This window comes from Apium graveolens, chromosome 6 (assembly GCF_009905375.1).
Source record: "Apium graveolens cultivar Ventura chromosome 6, ASM990537v1, whole genome shotgun sequence".
Classification (NCBI taxonomy): Eukaryota; Viridiplantae; Streptophyta; class Magnoliopsida; order Apiales; family Apiaceae; genus Apium; species Apium graveolens.
In genome coordinates, this window is record NC_133652.1 from 69,974,730 (window position 1) to 69,994,100 (window position 19,371).

Consider the following 19,371-nt stretch of genomic DNA (forward strand, 5'->3'; position numbering starts at 1 on the left):
TTGAGAACTTTGAATATTACCTTTCTCCTTGTAAAACCTCTAAGGTTATCCTTAAATCCTTTATCAGGTACACCCTAGGCACAGGGCATATCAACATACCATTTACTAATACCAGAATCATTGTCTATATAGTTCTGAAAACTTTCTCCACTGATCTTTAAAGGTTGTTATTACCTTAATCCTTTCCAATTCATACTGTCAAAACTCATACTATCCCTATTAAGGGTGAAATACCAACCTTTATGCATTCCCCTAGGATTCATTTTAAGTTACCGATGTTATATCCTTAATTCCACCTTTAAAAAGGTACATGCATCCTTCCATGGATAAATCAAGTCATATATCCCTGATAAGGGTGTCTTATTCAATCATTCCCACCTCGATAGTATATGCCGAATTTCACAATAACATCTGTATTCAAAATGAGGTCAATCAATATGGCCTCCAAAAGATAAAAATGGTTATCCGCTTTTCTTGCCTAAATTGGGTAACGATAACAAGGATGTTCTGGAAGATATTGGTCGTGTTCAACGTGAACCTTTTAGTTCTAACTACTCATTTACCTCTTTTATTTATCTCAACAGTCATCTCAATATTGGCATATCTTTCGTACCTGGCATCTCCCTTTCTGGGTATCATGCCCCCGGTCTTACACTTCACATTCTTGTAGGTCACTTCCTTCATCCAATTTTCCTAATTTCTTACTTTCTTGTCTCCTCAGTCCATCCGTGTTTCCTTATTAATCAATCGATCTATCTCAAATTTTCATCGAATACTGTCAACTTCAAGGAAATTAACTTTACGTATCGCTTACGCCTTCAAACCTTGAATTTATCTCATGATCAGTCACCATCGCGCTGATGATGACACACTTCTCTATATTTATTGCAAGGGTTTCTTAGGGTTTCCCATACCTAACTCCCTTATCACTTCTCAACTCTATTTCCTTTATATCCCTTCATACTCCTTCCCTTTTCAGTCTTTTATTTTCGTTTCCATAACAACCATTACATGAACCAACACAACATAAGCATTGATTTCAAACATCTCATCATTCTGGATTCGTGTCCCCAGAACGAAACTTGACAAGTTTTACAACTTAGATTCATAATTCATCATACTCGTCCGCTTTTGTTCTGGCTCTAAAGCTTTTACACTACCTCCATAACCTTGGGAAGTACTTTCCCGAAAACAACTGACTGAACTTTAATCAGTTTATCATAACCTCTGGCTTCGTGCCTTCCTTGGCCTTTTACCAGCGGGTGGCCTCTCTCTTGGGAAGGTAAGTGATAAAACAGTCTTTTGTGCTTCGTCAATCATTTAGAATCTCAAATGATTCCTAGATTTCCTTTAACCAGGCTCTTGCCTCGACTGGGTCAACCTGTTCCTTGGAACTCTGAGAGCTTAGCGACTTAAAGGTCATGAAAGAATTTCTCACCGCATTGTTTCCTCAGGGTGGTGGTTGGGGATAATAGTCTAAGTTCTGTCTAGAAAGGTCCATAAATTGCCGTATAGGAGTACCGTCTCGGGTCTCCTTTCCTTACTCGACTTCTGTTTCCTTAGTCTGAACGTTCCCTCCTCCTCCCCATAATCGGGGTCATCCTACATATTTTAAATCCTCATTTTCCACTTCATTATGTTATGGGTTCCTTCTATCTTGATGGCGTCCTCCCTGACTATCACATTCAGGGTTTGCCCTAAATCTTATTCCTCGAACTATGACTTTCATCTAAGATCCAGTCCTTAAGCTCTTGAACATTTGGAACCCAAATTCTGTAGGGATACCTCATTATTCCCTCATCATCTTTCTAGGTATTAATCTCTTCTCCGGTCATTGGTTCTCTGCCTCTATTCATCACTTTTTCTTGGCACAATATGATCTTCTCCAATAATTCGGGCTGTATTGCAATCTCAAACAGCTTTTCATTTATGGCTCCGGTTACCTTCACTTCTATCTCCATTTTCTCAAAATCTCTTATCAACTCTCCCAAAGACATTTTCATCTTGAGTCTCTCTTTTATACTAAGGGCATTAGCCACCATTTTGGCTTTCCCTGGATGATAAAGAATCTCATAATCGTAATCCTTGATTAGCTCTAACCACCTCCTCTAGCGCATGTTGAGCTCTTCCTGCGTGAAAATGTACTAGAGCACTTATGGCTTATGTACATCTCGCACTTCTCTCCATACAAGTAGTGCCTCAAATCTTTAGGGCAAAACTATTGCCATGAGCCCAAGCTCATGGGTGGGGATATCGAATTTTATATTCCCTTAATTGTCTTGACGCGTACGCGATTACCTTGTTGTGCTGTATAAGAAGCACCCTAATTCCTTATGTGAAGCGTCACTATAATTCACAAAATCTCCTTTTCCATCTGGCAATGCCAACATAGGGGTCGTCACCAACCTTTGCTTCAGTTCTTAAAATCTTTTCTCGCATTTCTCTGTCCATTCAAACTTCTCAGTCTTACGAGTAAGCCGCGTTAAAGGGGCTACTATCTTTACAAACTTGAACGAACCTCCGGTAGTGACCGGCCAATCCTACCTCTGGTAGTCACCCTAACCATTGTCATCAATTCCTCAGTGGTCCTTTATTCATTCTTGTCAGGATCCTCCACGGGATTCTTCTCAGCAACAATCCCTTCTAGGATAACATCCTCAACCGCTACATCCTCAATATGAACATCATCCGGTCCTGCGTTAGGACGCTCTATCGGATCCATAATCTGATCTCCAATAAGTCATAAAACATCATCGCGTTGTTGCTCCTCAACCTCAGGGTTCGGAGTCCCGCTACCATATACGATAACGAACTACACTTCCATCACGATATTTATAAGGGTTCCCAGAAGGGTTTTAATTGTCAGTACTACGTTATGTAGCCCGACTATGAACTTGGCAAGAGTTCTTATTATCTTAGTGAACTTAATATCTTAACGCCACATCATCTCTGAGGTTTATAATGCTTGGCTCTGATACCATTTCTGTAACACCCCTAAATCCGGGGTCGGGGATCCGGGTTGTCACGAGTTCCATTTCCCTTAATAACACCCAATCTAAATAAACGATCAACTACTCCGTACTGTGACCCCACAATATACACACACACGCCACAATTTATAGTCTCAGAGATGAATACCAAAAATAACACAAGTCATTTTATTCCACATAATAAGCCATTACACCTCAAGAAGGTTCTGAATAAATTTACATTTCTTTGCCATTATTACAATTCATATAGATACATAAGTCCGGTACAACAAAAGTTGAAAGCCTAGCCTACTGGTAGTTCCTACCTCAGCTACAACAGCATCAACGCCTACAGGAAACTGCGGAACGTTTCCTATCCACTCGCGAATTGGGAGCTTGATCCTATTCATCTTGTCTATCTGATTTTGTGTGATGAAAGAAGAAAGCAAGGGTGAGCAACAAGCCCACCAAAATAATATGTATAATGAAAATAATATATGAGCATTCTCATAGCACTCATGAAAGTCTTGGTCAAGAAGAATTGAACCAAGTTGATATCTTAACGCGACCAAGTCGTAAAATATTCAGTATATACATATATACTTTTCAAAATCTTTGAAATGCTCTGCCATGCATAATACACCCATAGTTCCAGTTTATAACTGTATAAAAAAATCGTTGCAAGATGATCTCATATATCTACCCTTGTCTCAACGTTTTTCTGAAAATCTTTGACATGCATAAGATAATCATTTACTAGATATAAGTTTAAAAGATGAAGTTACAAGATACTCCAGTATACTTATATCTTTTCCGAATACTACTTGAACTACCACCGTTCAAGTTATAATTAGCTCATCACATATATGAAGCTACAAGGCATGACTTGTATAGAATCAATCTTTAAAATATCATTCAAAAGAAATGAAGTTATGAGATACTTCATTTGATGGAAACATCATTTTGAAAACTCGACCCTGCCAACACTCAACAATCGCCCAGCCGTAGCCTTTCTATCGAAGTACTCTGGGTAGTGTTGCAGAAATATCCAACTGGATGATGAACTCATTACGGGAGTTTACCGCGCTAGGAAGACCACTTACGATGATCAGTCGTAGTAGTGCGACCCCACCATTTTCTACATGTAGAAGAGAACCTGTCGGATTTACTTGTCAACCGAACACTGGACTCCTAAGGAATGGACCGTCTTAGCGGAACTTCCAGGCCAATTGGGCCAATATAATAAGGCTGGGCCGGCGCCACTCGACCACTTACACCACTCCTAGTTCAGATGAAATCCATGACTCTGAAATGTAAAGCTCGTCCCCACTTTCCCCAAGTAGAAACTTGTTGATACGGCTCCACCAAGAAGTCATATCTAGTTGGAAAGGAAAACTCACCGACATTTCCCAGGCGATGCCTGTTAATGGATTAACTTGTTCCACGAATTTTACTTCCCGAGTGTTCGGTAAGTAATCAAAAACTCTTTTATCAAAATAGCAACCTTGTTGCGAATATAAAATACACCACAAAGCTGGATCCTTCAGGTTTTGAGCGAGTATTTAAATCCCCTTCGAAAGGAGGATCTTAAATATAAAAATGAGTTTTGGGATCCTCCCTAACCTTTAAAATCATTTTGAAGACTCGAAAATATTTTTAAGAATGTTTAGAGTGATGCTGATTTAATAAAATAAATCAGTCCCAATATATTAGAAAATATCTGAATATTATTATTTAAATAATATTCCCATAAAGAATAATCTTTATAAAAATAATTGAAGTAGAAGTTTTAAAACTTATACTTGAAATGAATATTAAATAACCAAAGATATACTTATACGAAAGTACTATCTTTATTTGAATAATCAAAAGTGAGTTTGATTATCGACACATTATTCTTTAATAAAATAAAGAATAATAATTAGTAAATAATCGGAGTCATAAGTCCTCGAATGAATATTCAATAATAATATTAATTAAATAAAATAAACGGAGTCATATGTCCTCGAATGAATATTCAAAATAATATTCATTAATAAAATAAACGGAGTCATATGTCCTCGAATGAATATTCAAAATAATATTCATTAATAAAATAAACGGAGTCATAAGCCCTCGAATGAATATTCAAAATAATATTCATTAATAAAATAAACGGAGTCATAAGCCCCCGAATGAATATTCAAAATAATATTCATTAATAAAATAAAGTTATCGAATAAACCTTATTCGATTCATAGTTTTGAAAACTATATATATATATATATATATTAATATATATAATATACTCGGGAACATCGACTCCCGGTTTTAGAAAATGTTAACCTTTGGGTCCCCTATACTTAGAGTATACGCAACTACTGCTTATCTCTAGCATAGGTATTATCCAACTTATAAGCAATTGAATCAACAATATATATCAAGATTACGAAACAGACATGCATATATACCATATCACATGCTCCAATATATCGCAAGATTTGCTAATTAACCACCATGCATCTATCACAAGATAATGCATTTACATATGTATACATCACAGCAACAGTATAACGGGTAGAAAACTTGCCTGAGTGTTCCCGAATAGACTTAAGCTTAGAGTGAGTCCGATAACCAATGAACAACAACATAAGTCAGAATTAAACCCCGGTCGCTTAAGAAACTAGACTTTAACCAATTAGACCCCTAACGTTCGCTTTCGCGCTTAACGATTCACTTAAGTCGCTCGAGTACCCTCGGCTCCACCATTTTTAATAAATTAACCATTAAGAGTTTTAAGGCGATTCTTGCGCGAGTACCTTACCAACTGCCTAATCCACTTAACATAATTGTTTCATATCCCAATTAGTCATTTAAGGTCCTTAACCAAGGTTTCAAAGTAAGGCGAGGGGTAATGGTTCAGTCGCGAAACGCCGTTACTTAAAACGGTCGTTTCTCCTAAACCGTACATCGGATTCAAGCGAACCACATATCAAAACAAAGCTCGTAACATGAACTATCTAATCATGGCAATGGTCAAAACCTAACAGTGAGTTCATGGGTCCTGATGTTTAGAACAAAAACAGTCTAAAGTAAATCGGGCATTACGACGGCTATGTTTACGCGATTACCAAATTTGTACAACTCCAAATCAATCCACAACAACCCACAATCAACATTACAACCCAAAATCCCTCCAAACCTCACCACATCAGTCCATTACTTCATGTTTTAACCAACTCATTTAATCACAACAAAAGCTACTAACCATACTAAGGTTCATTAACTAATAACCAAGATTCAACCATCAAAATCTCTACAAACTTAATCAAACTTTAAACAAACAAGCATCATGCTTCACATATACTATATCAATCATAACCATTCCTAAATACTCAAAACTAAAGCTAGGGTTTGGAGTTTATACCTTCTTGAAGCTTCTTAACACAACACAAGAGCTTTGAATGCCTAAAAGAACCTTGATCCTTGCTTGTATAACCTTAAACTTTCATAAAAATTCAAGAAAACTAAAGTTATTTTTTGAAAGTTACTATTCACCATCTTCTTCCTTGAGTTATTGGAAGATATTGTGAAGGAAATGGAAGCTTAGATTCATAGAATAGCTATATCTACACATAAGGAACCTTGGATAATTACCTCACCAATTAACAAAGCTTGGAACTTGAATTTGAATTTTTCTTTCTTTGAAATGGACAAAAGGCCGAGAGCTTCTTGTTGGATAATGAAGTTCAACTTTGTGTTTTGTGTTTTTGATTTGCTTTGCTTGGTTGACATCCTTTTGTTTGTTTAATTAACTTTTTACCATGGTAAAGAATGAATGGTTCACAATCAACCAACTAATCCCTCCTTTTTTGTCATGCTTAAGTCATCCCCTTATGTCATCATCCCACACTTGTCCTCTTCTTGTTGGTGAGATTACATCACCCTCCACTAACTCTTTGATTAACTCCTAATCACTTGGCTAATGACCGCTGATCTGTTATACGGTTCGCTTAACTTTCGTTCTCATTTATTGTTTGAGGGATCATACCCGGGATCTTATTACTTGGGTTCCCTTAACCTTTCTCAATACATTAAATTCCTTTTTATGATCCTCTCTTATAATCCTTGAATTTAAATCCTTTTTATCCTGTAACCTTATACTCAATTCTTTCTGTATCTGGTGGATTTTCGGGAAAAATTAAAGTGTTCGGATTTGGATTCTGACGATCTTTACATACACTTATATACCACATAGAGTACTAATAATATCCCAGAAGATCAATAAAAGAACCCCTACATAGTGTGGCATGAAAAGTTTTCTTATTCAGCATAATCATCAAAACACTATTCATAAGGGTTTCAAAAATTCCAAAAATTGGGGTTATTACAGTCAACCTAGTTTCTAATATTCTAAGACACCAATCAAGGAGATCAAAACTGAGAATGCAGGAAAAAAAGAAGAATAGGAATGGGAAAATTGGAGTGGACAAGAGCAATAACTTTACATTTTTGTCGATCCTCCCAGGAAACAATGTCAAAAGTGTGGCTCTACAAATCACCTAACTCATATTTATAAAAAGGTTGTTAGTGAGCCAAAGGTGGGAGCATGCAAATATATGAAGCAAAGGCTGAAGTTCCTACTCATTCTGTGATAAATTTGATTGCATTCCATGCAATATGAAAGTGATTAAAAGCTGTCATAAATTGAGAGTAGATCTCAAAGAAGTTAACCTTGGATCCACAACAAAAAGGGAAAATATAAATCAATCATTGAACACTCTTCTTTCTGGATTATCAAATTCTACTTCTGCAACTTCTGTTAAAATGAAGAAAGTACCCAACACTGCTTGGGTATCTAAACACACTTAATTCTCATTGTGTGTAGGGAAAAATAAAGAGAGTCATATGGATCATTGACAGTGGATGCTCCAGATATATGACAGGTGATAAGGCCCTGTTATCATAGTTTTAGGAGATGGATGGCCCGTTAGTGACTTTTGGAGACAACAACAAATGGTTCACAATGGGATATGGCAAGTTAATTTCTAGAAATGTTGTCATTGAAGATATAACACTGGTAGTTGGTCTTGAGGTGAATCTCCTGAGTGTTAGTCAACTCATAGATAAAGGATTCAAAGTTTTATTTGACAAAGGAGAATGATCAATTATCAGCAAAAATACTGGTGAAGTTGCTGTGAAAAGAACAAGGAAAGGAAGCTTGTTTGTTGCAGACTTATACTCAGCAAATAAGGATGGTATATGTTTTTTCTATACCAAGTCATCTATTGAGAAAAGCAAACTGTGGCATAAGAAACTCTCTCACCTAAATTATAAAGCAATCAACACCTTGGTGAAATAGGAACTAGTGAGAGACATGCCAAATTTGGAATTTGCTCAAGATAAAGTTTGTGAGGTTGGTCAAAAAGGCAAAATGAAAAGGTCTAGTCACAAAAGCAAAGTTGTGAATTCCATAAGTGCACCTCTGCAACTGTTATTTCCAAACAATGGCAACAAGAATTACAGAAGAGGGTGTTAGGTCCCAATGTGTTTGTAGAAGGGGGGGGTTGAATACAAACAGTACCGAATAATCGAATAAATGCGGAATAAAAAATATGAAACAAAATTCAAGTTAAATAAGAATATTATTAAACTTGAAAGGTGTTACAACAACTGTATCGATTAAAAGGAATTAATCTCAAATCAATTATCACAAATTTAGAATAAATTCGTCATGAACTTTTTCTATTTTTGCAATAATTAGAATCAAATGCTAAACGCGATTTGAGATTAAGTTCTAGGGATTTTGATCCGCTAGATTGTTACACAAGAACAAGATAAAGATTTCTAGTTGATTGGATTTAACTTTACAATCTAGAAATTGATCTTGAAGTTTGCAGATGAGATGAAATATTTTTCTGCTTCTTTTTCTTTTGTTCTCGGGTTCTATTTTTGTTGGATAATGAAGAATTAATGCTTCTGCTTCTTTTAATCAATTCAGCTGAATGAAAATAGAGCTGGCATGACAATCCTTTGGCTCAGTAAGACAATCGGTAGGACTATCTTTAGAGCTAGCAAGACAATCAGAATGAACTAGCAAGACTTTCGGTATGACTATCAATTGTCATACCGATTGTCATAGTAGTTCAAACAGATTGTTTTTGCTGAATTAATAAGTGATTTTTAATCTAATAATAATTCTGGTAAGACAATCAACTGAATTAGCATGACTTTCGGTATGACTATTGATTGTCATACCGATTGTCATACTAATACAATCAGTTGTCTTTTTGGAATTAAAACAGATTTTAACCAATTAAAAGTTCTGAAAAACCTTAATATTAATTATGAATTAATTAATCAATTAATTTAATTAATCAAATAAATTAATCTTTTGTAGATATAATTTATTTTCTTAATTAAATTATATGACTTAATTAATTAATAGAGAATTAATACTAATCTTGAGCAGCATCAATTCTTCTGTATATCTTCTGAAAATCATTGAAATATATGAATCAATTCCACCACTTCAATGTTGACACTCGATGTACTGTCTGGTTCATGAGTGACTAACTTCCGTGATGTTTCTTCATGTCTTGACTTTGACACTTTGATTTTCTTCAGATTAAATCCTTGTAATTAATTGATAATCTGACGAGATCTCTGTCACTTGATTAAATCCACAATCTTGATTTATATCACTGAGGCATGATCAATTTCTTGAACTTCTTCCAGTGAATTAATTCCTCAAGTCTGTAGATGAACCTTGTCTCTGAATCCTTTGACAGATATTACTTTGCGAGATCTCTTTGACGGTAGATCCACTATTTACTTATTACATTCTTATTTGAGTTGAGTTGAATCCTCGAATATACAAATAGGCTATGACATTTGACTTACAATCTCCCCCTATTTGTTTGTTAGACAATAACACACAAATACCTAGAGGATAACTCAACTAACAAATAAGAAAAAGATATAAAAAGAAATGCAAAGTAAATAGTAGAAAAGTTCTGGACTAGATTTAAAATTTTCCAGATTCCAAGTAGATGTTCCTCTAGACTGAACATATCTTCAAGTAGTTCCATCTTCATTTGTACAACTACATTTCCTGTTGAGAAGCCCATATATCTCTTGCTTCTCCCCCTATGAGAATCAACTGATTAAAGAAGATCACCTTCGTTACCACCTCTCCCGTATAATAGGATCCGCAGATAAAAACCAATGATACTCCCCTAACAGCTTCTTCCCTTACTATAAAATCACCTTGTGTTTACCACCTCTCCCGTACAATAGGATCCGTAGTTACAAACAACAATGGTGTGGTGTAGTGTATATGTAGGATCTTTTTCTTCCTCCCTGCTATTTCTCCCCCTTAGTTGAGGAATCCTCCAAACTATTTCTTAAGCTTTTATCTCCCCCTTAAAGAAGGAATGTATGCCGTCGTCTGAAGGAGTTCTCATATTTCACTTGGTTGGAAAAGAAATAACAAGTAGTTTCTCTTTCTTCCTCACTGTGAGTGTGTGATCCTGTTTAGTGTACCTCACATGTGTTTCACTCTTCTCTCCACTCGTGTTTACACTCATTCTCAAAAGTGTATCACTCTTCTCTCATAGCTCCATAATCCAGCTGTACCTGCAAGGAAAATCACCTTAGCCATCCTTAAGGAGGTCATAGGTGGTGCAATGGGAGTTCACAAATCCCCATCCTTGTTAAACTCGTCAGATGAATCTGAGTCATAATTTACAAGTTGCTAGTTTCCCTTTTAGGGTTCCAGATTTGAATTCTGGGAAGGTAAACAATGATCCATCGAATTTAGCATAAAGATCAAAGTTCCCTTCTAATGTCTGTGAAGCCATTTCCTTGTGACTCATCAGGTAATATCTGAATCATTGTCAACAAGTTGCAGATCTGCGCCTATGTCAGATCCACTATCCGCGGATGCATCCAGGGGATTTAAGCCTGGGGAGGTAGACACTGACCACTGACATATGGCTTTTGGATCAGTATCCTCTCCTAACACCTGTAAAGGCAATTGGTCCATTAACGAACCTTGAACAATCGAATCTGACCTTAAAATGGTCGAAACTCTTGTTTCCGTCAACTCATCCTTTGTGTGTGTAACCTCTCCTTGTGCATCAAGAATTGTATATGTTTGAAGTGGTGACACTACATCGGATGCCTTGGCCGACAGGCATAATTCAATAGACGCACCCTGTTGAGAGAATGAATCTAGTAACTGTTTTTGTGCCTTTTCAGCCATTACATCTTTTTGAGAAGATGTATGGGGGCTAGCAGTTGTCTCGGTTTAAATACTACTCATCTATGTAGGAGACAGAGCTACTAGGTTGACTACAGAACCTTCCTTATGTAGTGCACTAAGGCACTATCTCCCTCAAGCTCATTCATACTACATTTAGTGGTAAGAGAGTGTTGGTTGGTTCTGTTTTTGTGTTTATCTTTACAGTCTGGGATAGACGTTGTGGGTTTTCAACCTCATGACTGTCAATGAAAGAAAGTCATTGGAGACTGAACCTGTATCACAGAACATATGGAAATAGAGAGAAAATGATTTACAATAGTGATTTCAAAAGATTTTACATGAAATAAGAAATCACTAATGTAGAAAGAAGTTTGATTTTGTTTTTCAATATGAATGAGCTAGCAAGACAATCAGAATGAACTAGCAAGACTTTCGGTATGACTATCAATTGTCATACCGATTGTCATAGTAGTTCAAACAGATTGTTTTTAGTGAATTAATAAGTGATTTTTAATCTAATAATAATTCTGGTAAGACAATCAACTGAATTAGCATGACTTTCGGTATGACTATTGATTGTCATACCGATTGTCATACTAATACAATCAGTTATCTTTTTGGAATTAAAACAGATTTTAACCAATTAAAAGTTCTGAAAAACCTTAATATTAATTCTGAATTAATTAATCAATTAATTTAATTAATCAAATAAATTAATCTTTTGTAGATATAATTTATTTTCTTAATTAAATTATATGACTTAATTAATTAATAGAGAATTAATACTAATCTTGAGCAGCATCAATTCTTCTGTATATCTTCTGAAAATCATTGAAATATATGAATCAATTCCACCACTTCAATGTTGACACTCGATGTACTGTCTGGTTCATGAGTGACTAACTTCCGTGACGTTTCTTCATGTCTTGACTTTGACACTTTGATTTTCTTCAGATTAAATCCTTGTAATTAATTGATAATCTGACGAGATCTCTGTCACTTGATTAAATCCACAATCTTGATTTATATCACTGAGGCATGATCAATTTCTTGAACTTCTTCCAGTGAATTAATTCCCCAAGTCTGTAGATGAACCTTGTCTCTGAATCCTTTGACATATATTACTTTGCGAGATCTCTTTGACGGTAGATCCACTATTTACTTATTACATTCTTATTTGAGTTGAGTTGAATCCTCGAATATATAAATAGGCTATGATATATGACTTACAGGGGGGTTGAATGTAATTTTGGTTCCTTTTTAAATTTTAAGACTGTTCTTACTTTATATATATAACAGTGTTTGATTTTGCAAGAAGTGTGGAATGAAACTTGAATTGAAATCAAAATCCAAAGTAATAAAACACAAAGCTTTAAAACTTTCTGGTGGATTTGAACTTATCCACCAGAGATATATATTAGTATGAGAACTCTGTGATACTTGAATAGCACACAACTGCTTACAAGTGAACTTACAAACTTACAGAGAAATTCTTAACAGATACAGCCTTTTCTATCTCTCTGAAAAATAATGCTTACTCGGTTATTAGTTCTACTTGCTACACTTGGTTTATATATCACCAAGTTACATGATAGTAAGATAAGATAATAAGACAAACTTTATCTAGTCTAACTCCATGCTGTTTCACTACTCTATTCCAGCATCTTTGAATATCTTCATAATTGCATGGAAAAGTTAATGCTTCTTTGTTCTCTAAAACCTGTAATTAGGCTGCCACATTCCGTTTGCAAATACCTGACGTATGTGACTGTGTTGTCACTGTCAACTGCTCTTTTTGAATTATGATAATCCGTCGGGACTATGTTGGTCATCCGTCGGGAGCCTTGTTGATTATCCGTCGGTAGACTTTGTAGATCATCCGTTGGAAGCCTTTCTGTCACTTGACTCCATTTCACTTATACAGAATTACAAGACATCTCATATTTACAATTAGCCAACCTATTCCGTATATCAAGCTAGTAGTCAACATGACTTAGAGAATCCTACAGAGTCTACTAGACTAAATATTGTTATTTGCAGAAATGTGCTGCAATACTTATTGTTACATAAGCTACACTCTCAATGGATGTTCAGTTGTCATCCGTCGGGATTATAAAGATCATCCATCGGGACTATAATAAAACATCTGTCGAGAGCTATAAAAACACTAAGTTAAATCTACTAAGGTGTTTTATTTAACTTATCATCAAGTTCACAACATATTACTAACAATCTCCCCCAATTTATGTCTACTGGAATTGTAGCCATAAATTAAGAGAAACTTGATGATAACAAAACACCCTAAATATACAGATTGAATAATAGTAGATGAAACTAGTAAGTGCTATAAATTTATTGAAAATTGAACAAAGCAAGAAAAGTGTACAAAGAGTTCTCACAATCATTATCAAAGTGCTCCTCTAGTCTGAGCAGATGATTTCTATTTCCTTGATGGTCTTGATTTCTTCCCAAGCTTCCTATTGTTTTTTTATATTTGACTTTGGAGTTGTCTGTGAAATTTAAGTTCTTCAGCATTTGATAGATACAGCTTTTCTTGCATTTCCAATAGAGTCTCATTGCTAGAGATACTCAATTGGTCATCCAGTCTAAAGAATCTTCTTACACCTTTATCATCCATGAATTTCATCAGCCAGTGAGGCCTCAAATGCACTTTATTTCCTGTGAAGGGAATTGATAGAGTCCTTGGGAGTACATCCGAGGCTTTGTTGCTCCTTAGATCTTCTATCTTCTTTAGTACCATCTCTTAGCAGTCATATTAAACCCAAAATTTTTCTTGAATGATGAGAAGATTTTTATCAAAACAGAACAGCTTTCTTGAAGAATCATGTGAAGGGGCAATATGATCTCTTTCCTACCCTTGTACTTGAACACTAGTCTTTCAGGGAGATTCCTGTGAGCATCAATTGCTCTTACTTCTTTTAGTTCATCCATGTAGAGATTTATATCTGAAAATTTTTTAATGTCACATATGTATAGAAGATCCCCCTTATTGACAGTTGATTAAGCTTTGGTTAGGGTTTCAGACCTGAGACTCACAGGCTTGACCTTCTTAATTGTTCTTGTCTTTGTCTTATTTGGCTTGTTGAAGATTGGTAGATTGAGTTCAGGAATAGGCAGACTTTCCCAGTCTATAGGCTCATCCTTGGGAACTATTGGCTCACCATGAAAGTTCTTTGTAGGATCCACCTTATAGTCATCCTACACTTCTAAAGGCTTGGATGTTTGAGTTGAGGTTGTAGACTTTTTGGGAATGTAATCTTCCATTTCCTCATCACAGAAGTCCAATTTTATCTTGATTCTTTGTTTGTATCTTGGTTTCCTTGTCTGTTGAGGTTCCTTGTGCATTTTATGATCCCGAGCTTCAGATACCACAGGTTGTTTTTCAGAGATTTCAGTTGCAGCTTTCACAGCTTGAAGCTTGGCTACTATAGCAGCTTGTTTTTTCTTCTGTTTGAGCTTCTTAGCATCTATAGCATCTTGCTTCTTTTCTTGCTTGATTCTTTATTTTTTTCCCTTTTAGCTTCTGCAAACTGAGGGTGTCTAGTGATAAGTCGCATTTTATACCACTTAGAACGTCTTAAAATGGCTTAAATTGGTGTCTTGAAATCAAGTATTTTGTGTATTTGATGCGTTTTTCTAGTGTTTATGCATTTCAGGGTATTAGTTGCATTTCGGGGGAGGAATCATCAAGAATAAGCCTTGGCATGTGTTCACCATTGCGAGAGGAAAGGAATGGGCAGATTACGGTGAAGAAACGGAGCAAACCTAGATTTTTTCCAGTAGAGGCCTGCGCGCCCGCGCAGCAATGCTGAGCGGTCGCGCAGCAACCTGCGCGCCCGCGCAGCTATGCTGAGCGGCCGCGCAGGGTCGGGGAAAAAGATAAATTATTTAGACTTCTACTTCTGTTTGGCTTCCAACTTCTATGTAATCTGAGTTTTATGGGACTATTATATAGGTAGATTTGAGACGTTTTCGCAGAGAGTATTACGGGGATTATGTTTTAGATTGTGTTTTACGCAAGAAGCGAATGAGATAAGGAAGAAGACCGATTTAGCACACCGCAACGAAGAGGGAGCATATATTCTTGTGATTCTTGTTTCGTTGTAACGTTGGATGCTAGTTTTCTTGCTTTGACTTATTTAATCTTGTGACGTACTCTGTTTTAATATAATTAGTTTAGTTATTATTTTCTTGTGTTTGTTTGTCATGATTTCATATGAACCCATGATGGCGATAAGTTCTATTATGGGCTAATCGTGATCATGGGGTTGCAACGGATTTATTATGGAATTCTTTAGTTAATTGTTTAATACTTTAGTGTGTGATGATTGCATGATATCTAGTATTGGTTGTGCGTATTCGTCTTATGTGCATCGCGAACATATAAGATAGGGTGTTAATCTCTTGTGAAGCGATGGTGGATCTTGAGATTTAGAACTTGCCATGCTAGCATAGGTTCATGTACGTTGAGCATGATTAGTGGGTAACTCTAACAGTTTTATTTGCCCTATGTAATCAAAAGGAATAACTTGAGCTTAAATCGTTGTGTTGTCAATTTCTGTAGACATATAGGAACTCAACATAATTGATGACTATTCAACTTCTATCTTAATTGTGGATGCTTGGTAGAATGGTATTAGTACAATGAAAGTTGGCTTTTATCAGTTTCGTGTTATTCGATTAATATCATCACTGTCACATGCTAAAGGTAATAACAATGGCTATAGAAGGAAGTAATAATGAAGTTGTGATCTCATGAGTGTTTTATTATTGATAAATTGAAGTGTTAGTTAAGTGGTTAATTAAGTAGTTAATTATAGTTAATATTTAATCAACAATTTTAAGTGTTATTATCTTAACATTGAGAAGTAATCATACATTGGTGAGTGAGTTTAATTAGACAATAATTTAGTCTGAGTCTCTGAGGGAACGAACTAGAAAGTATTCTATATTACTTGCGAACGCGTATACTTGCGTGAATATTATCGCGTGTTTTCGCCCTAACAAGTTTTTGGCGCCACTGCCGGGGACTCGGCGTATTTGTTTAGTTTATGTACTTACCATCATTGGTCATTAAGACTCAGTGATTAGGACGTAGTAGTTACTTACTCTTTTCGGTTGTGTTTCAGGTACTTTAGCAAGAGTTTATGCAAACTCGTTCTCGTGCTCGCAAGAGGACTTTAGATACAGCTGAGGAGACAGACGAAGTTCTTGATATTCCGGAGAAGTTAGATTTTGAGGATTCGGATTCAGGAACTGAGCAGAAAGAACCAGTAAACATGGGAGATCGTATTGTTCAAGCTGATCCAGCTCTTATGGATTTTCTTGGCCTAAAATTGATGACATTCAGTCAAGCATCCTTCATCCGGCTATTCAAGCTAACACCTTTGAAATCAAGCCGGGCACTATTCAGATGGTGCAGAATTCTGTTTCTTTTGGAGGAGCGGCAACTGAAGACCCCAATATGCACATAAGGAATTTTGTCGAGATCTGCAGCACTTTTAAGTATAATGGCGTGACTGATGAGGCTATCAAGTTTAGGCTTTTCCCATTCTCACTAAGGGACAAGGCTAAAGACTGGTTATATTTTGAACCAGCTGGGTCCATCACTACGTGGCAAGATCTTGCGCAAAAGTTTCTGGTGAAGTTTTATCCAATGGCAAAGACTGCTGCTATGAGGAGTGCTCTTACTCAGTTTGCACAGCAACCTACATAATCTATGTGCGAGGCTTGGGAACGCTACAAGGAAATGTTGAGAAAATGTCCACATCATGGAATGCTGGATTGGATGGTGATCACTGGTTTCTATAATGGTTTGGGGGCCCAATCTCGGCCCATGCTCGATGCAGCAGCTGGAGGAGCCTTATGGGCTAAAAGCTATACTGAGGCGTATAATCTTATAGAGACGATGGCTGCAAATGAGCATCAAAACCCAACTCAGAGGATGACGTCAGGCAAGGTAGCAGGTATTCTGGAAGTTGATGCAGCCACCGCTATTGCAGCCCAGCTCCAAGCACTATCAATGAAGGTTGATTCTCTGGCTACATATGGAGTTAATCAAATAGCTATGGTTTGTGAGCTTTGTGCAGGTTCTCATGCTACGGATCAGTGTTCTCTTGTAAACGAATCTATTCAGTATGTGAATAATTATCAGCGACAACAGCAGCCTGTGCCAGCGACCTATCATCCTAACAACAGAAATCATCCAAATTTCAGCTGGGGGAATAATCAGAATGCTATTCAGCCACCATATCAGCAAGGAGTGAGTAAACAGTTTAACCCACCTGGATTCCAGCAACCTCAGCAGTATGCTACAAGGTAATCATATCCTCAACAGGGAAGTGCAGCTGCACCTACTAGTGCTGATTTTGAGGAACTTAAGCTGTTGTGCAAGAGTCAGGCGGTTTCTATCAAGACCTTGGAAAATCAAATTGGTCAATTAGCCAATGCAGTGCTCAATCGTCAACCTGGCACTCTTCCCAGTGACACGGAAGTACCAGGCAGGAAGGAAGCTAAAGAGCAAGTCAAGGCTATTACCTTAAGGTCTGGAAAAGTAGCTGATGCTGAAAAGGCAAAAGAATTAGAAGCTGAAATTAGAGGTGAAGAATCTAAGCAAAAGGAGAAAGCGGCGGAACCAAGGAAGACTACTGTTGAACACACTCTGCCTGAGGCTAATACAGGGGAGAAACAGCTCTATCCTCCACCACCTTTTCCTAAGAGATTGCAGCAACAAAAGCTGGATAGACAGTTCGGGAAGTTTCTGGAGGTGTTCAAGAAACTTCACATCAATATACCTTTCGCTGAGGCTCTGGAACAAATGCCTAGTTATGCGAAGTTTATGAAGACTATTCTTTCAAGGAAGGTGAAACTGGATGACCTTGAAACCGTTGCTCTCACGGAAAAATGCAGCGCTGTTCTGCAACAAAAGTTACCACCAAAACTGAAAGATCCAGGAAGCTTCACCATTCCTTGCACAATTGGCAATCTGACGTTTGACAAGTGCCTTTGTGATTTGGGAGCAAGCATTAATCTGATGCCGTTGTCGATCTTTAAAAAACTGGATCTGCCTGATCCAAAACCCACGTACATGTCACTACAATTGGCTGACCGTTCCATTACTTACCCAAGGGGCATAGTTGAGGATGTGCTCGTCAAAGTGGATAAGCTCTTCTTTCCAGCAGATTTTGTTATTCTGGATTTTGAGAAAGATACGAAGATTCCCATAATCTTGGGGAGGCCTTTCTTGGCTACTGGCCGTACCTTGATAGATGTACAAAAAGGTGAACTTACTATGCGGGTCCAAGATCAGGATGTGACCTTCAACGTATTCAAGGCAATGAAATTCCCTACAGAAGATGAGGAGTGCTTAAAAGTGGATGTGATTGATTCTGCGGTTACTTCGGAACTCGATCACATGCTAATGTCTGATGCATTGGAAAAGGCCTTAGTGGGGGATTTTGACAGCGATGATGAAGATAGCAACGAGCAATTACAATATCTGAACGCTTCTCCCTGAAAGCGAAAGCTAGACATACCATTTGAATCTCTTGGTACTTCTGACCTCAAGAACGCTGATGGGAAGCTCAAACCATCAATAGAGGAAGCACCTACCTTGGAGCTCAAGCCATTACCTGAACACCTAGGTATGCTTTTTTAGGTGATTCATCTACGTTACCTGTTATTATTTCATCTGACCTTTCAGGTAGTGAGGAAGACAAGCTCTTAAGGATTTTGAGAGAATTCAAATCGGCTATTGGATGGACCATAGCAGACATCAAGGGGATAAGTCCTTCATATTGTATGCATAAAATTCTGCTAGAGGAAGGTAGTAAGCCAACTGTGGAACAGCAGCGAAGACTGAATCCCATTATGAAGGAGGTGGTGAAGAAAGAAATTCTGAAATGGCTAGATGCAGGCATCATTTATCCTATTTCTGACAGCTTGTGGGTGAGCCCCGTACAATGTGTACCTAAGAAGGGAGGTATCACTGTGGTCGCAAATGAAAAGAATGAGCTCATCCCTACTCGAACAGTTACAGGATGGAGAATATGCATGGATTATAGAAAATTGAACAAAGCCACAAGGAAGGATCACTTCCCTCTTCCATTTATTGATCAGATGCTTGACAGATTGGCG

At 37.0% G+C, this 19,371-nt stretch overlaps 1 non-coding gene across 1 annotated transcript; it reads right to left on the bottom strand.

The window, feature by feature from the left end:
• Positions 1–16,906: 16,906 nt before the first annotated feature.
• LOC141669630 (small nucleolar RNA R71) lies at positions 16,907–17,013 on the bottom strand. Its single transcript, XR_012553898.1, has one exon. It is a non-coding gene; the product is annotated as a small nucleolar RNA R71 (small nucleolar RNA).
• Between the last annotated feature and the right edge of the window lie 2,358 nt (positions 17,014–19,371).